The sequence below is a fragment of the Vulpes vulpes genome, chromosome 3 (genome assembly GCF_048418805.1).
Source record: "Vulpes vulpes isolate BD-2025 chromosome 3, VulVul3, whole genome shotgun sequence".
NCBI classification, from domain to species: Eukaryota; Metazoa; Chordata; class Mammalia; order Carnivora; family Canidae; genus Vulpes; species Vulpes vulpes.
In genome coordinates this window covers 101,823,189-101,832,241 of record NC_132782.1, presented here as the reverse complement: position 1 = coordinate 101,832,241, position 9,053 = coordinate 101,823,189, and the positions used below count along the sequence as shown (strand labels likewise).

At 49.6% G+C, this 9,053-nt stretch overlaps 1 protein-coding gene across 1 annotated transcript in view; it reads left to right on the top strand.

Annotated features, from left to right (window-relative positions):
* XYLT1 (xylosyltransferase 1) overlaps positions 1 to 9,053 on the top strand; it is a 303,984-nt gene that overhangs the window by 132,502 nt on the left and 162,429 nt on the right. The gene's annotated exons all lie outside the window — the stretch shown is intronic.

The following is a 9,053-nucleotide window of genomic DNA, read 5'->3' as shown; positions in this document are numbered from 1 at the left end:
TAGAGCCCAGAAGGGCATGGTTTTGGACATCAGAGATCAGTTAGATCAGTAACTGTGGATTTTTTTTTTAAGATTTTATTTATTTATTCATGAAAGACAGAGGGGGGGGGGGGGCAGAGATGTAGGCAGAAGGGAGAAGCAGGCTCTATGCATGGAGCCTGATGTGGGACTTGATCCTGAGACCATGGATCACGCCCTGAGCCAGGGGCAGGTGCTCAACTGCTGAGCCACCCAGGCGTCCCAGTAACTGTAGATTTATACTCCGGGTGCACACATGAACTTGAACCCAAGTCTGCAAACAACTCACCTCCTGTCCCAGGTAGTCAAGCCTGGGAGCATCCTGCCAGGGGAACTGGGATGAGCCTCTGAGTCTGTCTGTGCCTTCCTGACCTGCCCCCTCATACAATAGGGAGAGCTTGCAGGGTCACAGTAAGTTGTTCGTGGCCACAGTAGACACTCAGAAGCGACAGTGAATGTCGCTGGAAATGCTTAGGATCAGGTTTTTGTTGCCCAGAGGCTGGTGCCCTTTCTTTTTTCGGACTATGGCTTTGTTCTTGAAGAGGCTGCGAGGACCCTGGCAGAGAGGTGTCACAGGCACGACTTCATTACCTCATTCTCTCCTCTGTCTATGCGAAGTTTCAGGATTTATACACACATAAATGTATACATTTATACACAAATGGACTTATCTTGAATGCCATGCGAACATTCCGCAAAAATCAACACCTTCTCATTCAGCTTTACTCGCCAAGTGCAAAGTAGGAACTGGGACTGCCTGAACTGGTCCTACAACTTTGCCCATTACAGCCCTTGGGTTCCCACGAGTTTTTGCAGGAAAAAAAAAAAAAAACCTTACCTATGGATTTACTAGGTTGTTGACAGGTGATGCTTTTGTACATAGGCTTACAGCAGGTTTATGGCCAAGAAAACACGTCAGCTCTTTCAAAGGAGCTGAGCCTGAGGAGTAAGCTGAAATAAAATGTTCCAGTCCCCACTCTCCCGTTCCCGTCCCAAATCCCTGCACCATTATTGCACACCACGCCTGTGCCATGCAAATACAGCATTTCTGTAATCCAAGGATAGCACCGCGTTAGCAGCGGCTCTGGCGTCAGGAGGGGAAGGGGAAAAAAAGACACACGCTGCCAAAAACAGGCATCCTTGCCCTGGGCCTTGCACTCCTCTTCTCCTTGCCTAGAGCCCTGTGCTTCCAAACTCCAGCACGCTTGCTTCCTCAGCTATCTCGGCTCCTTGCTCAAAGCTCATCCTTTGGGGAGGCCTTCCTGACCATCTCTCTTCAGACTGCAAACTACCATTGTTCTCTGTCCCTCCGTGCTGATTCGGTTGTCCTCATAGCTGTTATCACCAACTGACAGTCTCTGTACACTCTGTGTGCCTCTCCTGTTCCAGCTAAACTCCAAGCAAGCATGACTTTTGTCCTCTAATTCTACACACACACACACACACACACACACACAGTATTTATTGCTCACCTACTTTCACAGACCTTGAGCACCTGCCACACAGTTGGTTCTCAACAAATAGGAATTAACAAATCAAACGTTCACATTGACCGGAAGGTGAGCCTCAATTTCAGAAATGTGGAAGGACTGAATAAGTACATTCATCTGAACATCAAGAGGACGTAATAAAATGGCCCGTAAGATGCCTGGATTACTTCGATCAACTAATTATACCTCTTCGGAGGATCAGAAATGAGAAGGCCAAATGGGTTTTAAAGATATGCTGGGGGTTATTCCTCTCCCTACTCCCGGCCACCGTGATATCTGTAATCCTGAGCACAGAAAAAGTACTGCAGTGTCTAGGTCAAGGCTGCTGTCTCAGAGCCTCCCGTGCGTTCTGCTGTTTGAGCCTTGCAATGCTTATCACGTCCGTGTAGTAGATGAGAGAATTTGAACATTTTTGTGTACTAACAAATAAAACGTGGGGTTGACAGGCTTCCTGTAAAGGGTCTGATTGTCATATTGGAGGCTTTGTGGACCTACGGCCTCTGTCACAACCACCGCCATCTGCCCGTGTAGTAGTGAAGGTCTGTTTGGTTCCGCTTCTGTGTGCAGAGCACCGTGCTCTGCACACGGTAGGTCCTGACTGTAGTGAGCAAAGGCACCAGGGAACCTGTTGATCTGCCGGCTGAGACCACCATGACTAAAGCTCTCCTGTTCCCACTTCTTCCTCCCCATGTATGCCTCATCTCATGAGACCTCTCCCTCCTTTCTCTCCACCTCACCCATTCCAGGCCAAAGGGCCAGCCCCTGCCTTCCCAGCTTCTCTCAAAAGCCCCTGGGGCAGTGGGTGACATAGCTCAGTGAGTGATTAACAGTGGTGGCTTTTTCTGGAACCTTTGGAGTTCCATGTGTTTACTGATGTGTCTCTTTATACCCCTCCCTATTTTAGGAAGGTTTTTGCATGGCAGTCTACAAAACAAGACGGCATAAATTCAAATGAGGCCGAAGGAGGGAGACGTGATGGTGTGGCCTTAATTTGGAGTCAGGATTGATAATAAAACTCAGACCTCAAAGACTATGTCCTGGGGAAACCAGAGATTGGGCTCAGAACTTTGGGGCAGCCAGCAGGAGAAACTAATCTACTCGCTTCCATCATCCTGTGACCAAATAAGTGACACAGACCAATGCTCCCAGCAGGTGGGACTGTTCTTATACTCAGGGCAGCTGGAAATTTCTCTCCGGGGGGGCCGCCTCCATGAGGGCAAAGGACCAGCAGCCCTGTGGCTTCCTCAGGTGGACATGATGGCAGTTCCAGGCCACCTGCTGTAGCTGTTCCTGGGCTAGACTCGCCATCCTATACTAGTGTTCAAATGGGCGAGGGCCCGTCTGCAAAGCTGGGTCTGGGTTGACCTGACATGGCCTGGAGTGGATTTCAGACACTGTGCGAACCATGTGGGCTTCAGGCACCAGCTGTGCATAAAGCGGAAGCTCTGGAGTGAAGAGCCTGGCTATGTTTCTGACCTCTGGCCTAGTCCCACCACTTCTGTGGATCTCAGGTTCCTCATCCATGAAATGGGGATTTATTTGCATCATTTATTTGCATTCACTGCCTGGTGTTGTAGTGGGACCTGGATAAAGAGCCTTGTGGTCTCTGCAGCTCTTATTGCATTTAAGCCTGACGGCAATGTCACAGGAAAATGTCCCCATTTGCCTCCTGCAGCTTGAGTACTTTTTGACCAGTGTGTTCATCAACCTTTTTTTCATCGTCACCCTCCTAAGAAGAAAAATTTAAATTCTCCCTCATGAGAGAAATTAAATATTAAGGGATGAGATTTATCAGGTGGGTTCCAGCTTAGGAGGACCCCAGACCATTGTAGTATCTATGATTCTTTTCACCACCTCTTTCTCTGATTTTCACCCCCATGGGGGGACATGCCAGCCCCATTGAGAATGTGTGCTTAGATATGTTAACACTTTTTTTTTTTAAGATTTTATTTATTCATGAGAGACACAGAGAGGGGCAGAGACATACGCAGAGGGAGAAGCAGGCTCCATTCAGGGAGCCTGGGTCTCCAGGACCACGCCCTGAGCCAAAGGTAGATGCTCAACCCCTGAGCCACCCAGGCGTCCCGATATGTTAACACTTCTTAGTGGTCCACTGGGTGGATGAAGAAACTGAGTTCCCTAGAGGCAGAGTAACTTGCCCAAAGTCACCAAGCTAGTGAGAGGGAATTGGGAGTCCTGTCTTAGAGGGGCTGGCTCTGGACTGTGCTTTGAGCTGCTCCTCCTAATCCCTGGTGACAAGTTACATCCTCTCTTAGGAGTCTTGCTTTTTTTCACTTATCCCTACATCCTGTCGATTGTTCTGGTTGGTGCATATAGAATTGCCACCTTCTTAATTCCCGCATCATTTTCCACTTGCATGAGCAGAGCGTCGGGTACCTGACCTGGCCACAACTGAAGAAGGCTGCGGTGGATTCCCGTCTTTTGATTCTAAAAACTCTGTAGTAACCATCCTCCCTGCCCACGTGTGGTTTTACTGAAGTGCAAGCAACCCTGAAGGTTAAATTCCTAGAAGTGGAATCACTGTGCCCTTGCCAAACGGTAACATTTTTGTTGGGAGTGTGGAAACGTCTCCACAGAGCTGAAACTTCCCCCAGATGTCCAAGGTCAATTGCACCACTTTCTTAGCAGCTAAGCGACTGTCTTGGCCCACCCCAGATTCCAGCTGACCTGGTTATTGACTGAGACATGGGCTCCCCACCCTGCCACCTTTAATGCACTCGGTCGCCCAGTTCTCCATCGTCTGGTGTTTCTCCATGTGGCTTTGCACAGTTTATTTTTGAACCTCAATTCTCATCTCACTAAAAGAAAGTCCAGGCAGCTAGTTTTTGTTTCATCATGTTGGCTGAGTGCACACTTCAAAATGGGGCTGGAATAAAGCAGTGGCGTGGCTTCTCCCGGGGCTCGACACCCACCAGGTTGGGAGGGTTGGGAGAAGGGTCCTTCCCATGCTGCTGCTCTGTTCGAGCCTTCCTCAAAGAGCAGGATCTCATCCTGCAGACTTGCCTGTGGCCTCCATTTCTGAGGGATCTGTCCTATAGCAGTCAGGGAAATCCAGATGAGCGGTCCTCGTTCGGTCCCCAAGGGTGGGGGGAGCAAACTGAAGTCGCTTGTCCTGGTAAAATCTGGTCAGAATTGGTAAAACCCCTACTGCTGGGTCAAGACTGAATCAACCTCCATGTACCGTGACCTCTGCTAGACAATCATGAACCCTCCTGTGGGGGTCTGTGATCCCTCTGCAGCAGCATTGCCTGTCATTAGAGCATGCTTCACGATCACAGTCATCTGAATATTTGAACCCAGTGGTTGGTATCCAGTGGAGGTTTGTTTTGTAAGGTCCTTGGGGAAGAGCGGGTTAAGGGGATGGAGAGGGCTCAGAGGTATTCTGTGCAAATAGAATCTACTGGTTACTTTGTCTGGCTATGAAGATTGGCCTTGGCTTACTGACTGCCCCTACTCCCATCCTACAAACTGTTTATTCCAACTCAAGTTTGTCTAGTAAACATAGCAGCCAGGTTGATACTTGCATGTGGCTGGTTCCCATCACGGTGGTGGGGTTACCCTTGCTTTCTGCCTGGAGACCAGTAGGTGCACAGAAACGGGTCTGGTGCATTCAGGCATCCGTTTAACAAATATTTACCCAATTTCTGTCATGCGGCAGCGAAAGCTTATGCACACATAAGGGAGGTAACAAAGTAGCTTACATTCCAGCTGGAGAATAGGACAAGCAGTAAATAGGTAATATGCTAAATACAAGTGACATGGGAAGGAAGAGGGATAGGGAATGCCTACTGGGTGGGGGGGAGGTAGTTCTTGAAGTATCTTCTGAACTGTTGCCTAAGGAATGAACCATGAAGATAACTAGCAGATATTTTTTTCAGGCCTAGAGAACAGTGAGTGCAAAGGCCCTGAGGTAGGTTATAACATTTTCCTTGGAAAGCACTGGTTTAAGATCAATGTAGAGCCACCCATGAAGTCAGAACTGAGGGATATCCCCTGGAACCCCTTCCCCGTCAGAAAAAGATCAAGGCCAGAGGTGGGGGAATGAACTGTCAGAGAACCATGGCTGCTGGTTGAACAGTTTTTTTGGATTCCTGACTCCCATCGTCATATTTAACAAAGACTTCGAGGGGCCTCACAGTGGTTGGGAACATGTCAACTAACCTGGTTCGAATCCCAGCACCTCCATTCACCAGCCTTAAATTGTCTTAAATTCCTCTACCTCCCTGAACCTCCCCCTCCTCTGTAAAATGGGAACAATGAGAGCAGCTGCCTTCAGGCTGTCCGTGAGGATGAACTGTGAACACGCTGGCCCCGAATGTTAAGGGCCCCGGGCTTTTAGGTGCTGAGCAACCGCAGATAGGACCCCTCTCCTTGCCCCACGTGGCTACCACCTGACCCGAATGACATTTTGCATTGGTTTGGACTTTTCCCTGGGGGCTGTGCTTTCCCAGTAGAGACCTTTAGCAAGTGGGGACATCGAGGGACAAGCTTGGGTTTCCTCTTCTGTCAGATGGAACGACGGCAGCATTTGTAGCCGGCTCGCATGCATGTTGTGAGGACCCGGCCTGACAGCACATGGAGAAGTCCACGGTGCTTGGTGTTGGGTGGCATTTCTAAGAGAACATGGTGGAAGGGGAGTCCTGCTCCCTGGCCCCAGTACGTGGCTTACTGCCCCTAAATTACAGCATTCTCACGTTAAAATGAGGTTCCCAGGGACACCTGGGTGGCTCAGTGGTTGAGCGTCTGCCTTTGGCTCAGGTCATGATCCCAGGGTCCCAAGATCGAGTCCTACATCAGCCTCCCTGCCTGGAGCCTGCTTCTCCCTCTGCCTGTGTCTCTGCCTCTCTCTGTGTCTCTCTCATGAATAAATAAATAAATAAAATCCTTTAAAAAAAAAAAAAAAGATACCCAATGCCCCCTTGGATTCTAAGAATCCAGCAAATTAACAAGTCTAAACATTGACTTCTAGTGTCTAGTGCACAAGAATCAGTATGTATGACTTCTGCTGTCCTCATGCCTTCCCTCCCCCGCTGAAATGATTTCCCAGGACACTTCGTGATTATTTGAGTTTGATCCCATTTTACAGGGGAAGAGAACTGGGACTCCAAGGGCTCAGACCATTTAACACAGCCAGGAAGGGGAGGAGCCAGGGTTTGAACCTGACGGTTTGACTCCGGCCTGTAGAGCCTTCCTCTGCCCTTCCTTTTTTTTTTTAAATTTATTTATGATAGTCACAGAGAGAGAGAGAGAGAGAGAGAGAGAGGGAGGCAGAGACACAGGCAGAGGGAGAAGCAGGCTCCATGCACCAGGAGCCCGACGTGGGATTCGATTCCGGGTCTCCAGGATCGCGCCCTAGGCCAAAGGCAGGCGCTAAACCGCTGCGCCACCCAGGGATCCCTTCCTCTGCCCTTCCTAATCTCAAATCTCACTCTGGATTCTTAATACTTTGATTTGATTGATTTGAGAGCTTGGTGGAGGAAGACCAGATTCTCAGTGACTCGTCCTTTGTCCTCATGTGAGCCAGAGGGTCAGCCTGGCCCTGGAGAAACCTACCCCTGTTCGGCCCCAGCTGACCTCGTCCCCAGTGATCCCTGCTGGCACTCAGATCCACCTCTCAGTTTATTTTTGGAGCCTCGTAGATGTCTTGCATGGCTAAATCCTCATCCCATGGGACCCTGGCTAATTAGCCTTTGATTATTCACAAACTCAGAGGCAGGAATGGGGAATGAAGTCCTCCGTGCTTTAATCACCCACATGAAATGCAGACAAGGCTGTAGGTTTTTACGAGTAGCTCAGCCAGGATCTGGTGACTAGAAGTGAAAGCGCCCAAGCAGCCCCCAGCACAGCTACTACCCTGCCCACCACCTCCCCATCTTCACTTGGGAAGAAGAAATGAATGTCGAACTGCTCTCTGCTGAGGCCCCGATACACCCCAGTTGCCGTTAAACCTGGTTTTTACTGTTGATTTGGGTGTTTTTCCCTTGGGCAGGTTCTGGCCACCTCCATGTTATCACAGCCAGCTTTCCAAGAAGTTCCTTCTGTTGTCACCAGGCCAGAAGACAGTTGGCACCCTTTTAGATTGCACATAAAGTAGGACATTTCAAAACCAGGAGTTCCACTGCGTACTTTTGGCAGGAAGAAAGCCCTCTTTTCTCCTGTTTTCTCTATTCTTTTCTCTTTTTTTCCCTGACTCTATTAATAGGAGAAAGGGCTCTGAAGAAGATGAAACACTCCTGACTTACCATGTGTGTTATTGTTCGTTCATTCAGCAAATAATCTCAACTTACTCAGGACAAAAGCCAAAAAGTCCTTACAACGGTCTAGACTTGCACTCGGTGACATCTGGGGCTGGGTAATTCTTTGCAGGGCTGTCCCTTGCATCACAGGATGTTTAGCAGCACCCCTGGCCTCTACCGATAAATGCCAGGACCCTCTACCCCTAATTGTAACAACCAAAAATGTCTCTAGACATGCCAGATGTCCTGTGAGGGGTAAAATTGTCCCCGTTGAGAACCACGGCTCTAGAAGGCTTTATGTGATCTAGCCCCTGATCCTACTCTGACCTTATCTCCTGCTCTCTGTGCTTTTACTTTTTCCATCCCCACTTCCTTGCTCATCCCCACTGGTGAGGTGAACCCCTCTGGGTGCGCAGTCACCTCAGGGCCTTTGCATTGCAGTCCCGCTCCCTGGTACCCACACAGCCTACTCACTCCTCCATATCAGGTGTCTGCTTGCATCCCACCCTCTCAGTTCAAGGCTGACCTCGACTGTCCTTTTAAAGATTGCACCCCTCCCTCCCAGCATCCTCACCACCTCCCTCCCCCGTCTCCTCCCTTCTACCCTATTGTGCACATTACTGGTGCATATTATTTTTTTTTTATTTATTTGTCTCCCTGTGCTAGAATAATGTTTGAGGGCAAGAGTTTTTCTCTGCATTGTTCACAGATGCCCCCCGAACCCTTGGATAACCTTTCTTTGGGGACATGTTTATCCAGTGCCTACTGCACGCATGTGCCAGGCATTGTCTGGTTACTGGGAATACCATGGTGAATGTGACAGATCCAGTGTCTGTCCCGAAGGAGCTCAGAACTGTCATAATTCAGATCTGACCTGCCCAGACCTGGAGGATAAGTTTTGTCCCTGGTGCCAAGGGGACAGGAGCTTGGAAGTGAGACCGGGCACTGCCCCAGGGCAGCAGGGCACAGGGCGCAGAGCTGAGTTTGCAGAGATAGGTGTTTCTCTCTGTCGGCTCAGCCCTGCTCTATTCCCACATGGCCATGGCCCTGCCCTGTGCCCCTCCTGCCCCCACTGACCCCTAGACGCCCCAGCGGCCCCGCCTCCTGCCAAAAGCCCCATTGGTATTCAGGCAGCCCCTTGCTCTGAATAAACATCCTCCCTCAAGCAGCAGCCTTTGCCTGTGGCATGAGAGTGTCAGAACGGTGATAAAAATAGTGTTTAGTTACCTGCACTCTGCTTATTTTGTACTTTGAAGCAGTGACACATCCTCTGATGAGTCGGGCTGGC